Source organism: Ovis aries, chromosome 4 (genome assembly GCF_016772045.2).
Source record: "Ovis aries strain OAR_USU_Benz2616 breed Rambouillet chromosome 4, ARS-UI_Ramb_v3.0, whole genome shotgun sequence".
NCBI classification, from domain to species: Eukaryota; Metazoa; Chordata; class Mammalia; order Artiodactyla; family Bovidae; genus Ovis; species Ovis aries.
In genome coordinates this window covers 33,314,306-33,315,071 of record NC_056057.1, presented here as the reverse complement: position 1 = coordinate 33,315,071, position 766 = coordinate 33,314,306, and the positions used below count along the sequence as shown (strand labels likewise).

The 766-nt window shown below is 71.8% G+C and overlaps 2 protein-coding genes across 4 annotated transcripts in view; one reads left to right on the top strand and one right to left on the bottom strand.

Moving 5' to 3' along the window:
• The window catches only part of SLC25A40 (solute carrier family 25 member 40), a 128,016-nt gene that overhangs the window by 31,219 nt on the left and 96,031 nt on the right, over positions 1 to 766 (bottom strand). The gene's annotated exons all lie outside the window — the stretch shown is intronic.
• LOC101112460 (ATP-dependent translocase ABCB1-like) overlaps positions 1 to 766 on the top strand; it is a 166,288-nt gene that overhangs the window by 145,152 nt on the left and 20,370 nt on the right. For all 3 annotated transcript variants that reach the window (XM_042249153.2, XM_060414579.1, XM_060414578.1), the window contains one exon: positions 610 to 695. The gene's annotated coding sequence lies outside the window, so the exon portion shown is untranslated. The remainder of the gene's footprint in view (positions 1 to 609; positions 696 to 766) is intronic.

The following is a 766-nucleotide window of genomic DNA, read 5'->3' as shown; positions in this document are numbered from 1 at the left end:
GTGAGCAGTACAAACTGTCCCCGCAAGGCTTCAAAAAGAAAACTGCTCTGAAGGAGTGTGACAGTCACTCTGGAGGGCTCGAGGGGCCCGCAGGCCAGACTTTCGGAACACCCAGCGGCACCAGGCTGGTCGCGGGGCTTATCGGCCGCAGCTGGCGCGGCGGGCCCGGGGCTGGCAGCTGGCCGGGGGTGGGCGGCCGCGGAGGGCGGCGCGCCGGGCGCCCGTCCCCGCGGGGTGTGCGGAGCGAGCCTGGCGGCTGGAGCGCCGCCTCTGCCCGGGGCCGTGGCCCCGGCGGCTTCAGGAGGCGTCTCTGGGGCCGGACCCTCTCGGGGTGGGGCGGGGGCGAGCAAAGTCTCAGGCCCCGCGGCTGCAGCCCCGGCGCGCCCAGCGGCTCGGCCGGAGACAGGCGCAGCCCCGGGTGAGGGGAGCGCGGGAAGGTGGGCTCCGCGCGGCGGGCAGCGTGGCATCCGCGCGGTCCTCCCGGTCCCCGCGACCAGTCTGCTGGCCCCGACCCCCCGGCGGGGTGGGAGGGGGGGTGTTGTGAGGAGGCTGGGCCACCTCCCCAAGCTGGGGCTGGTGCCTTTGCACCTGAGACTGGTTTCTCCCCAGGCTGAGATGGATCCAGAGGTGGGAAGGATCGCAACCTTCCGGATCACCGAGACCAGGGAGGACGGATTTGAACTGGGCGTCCGCAGGTACACCACCCTCGGCCACCGTTTTTCAGCTTTTCTCGTTACACGCGAGTCAGCAGAGCCACATGTAGCCG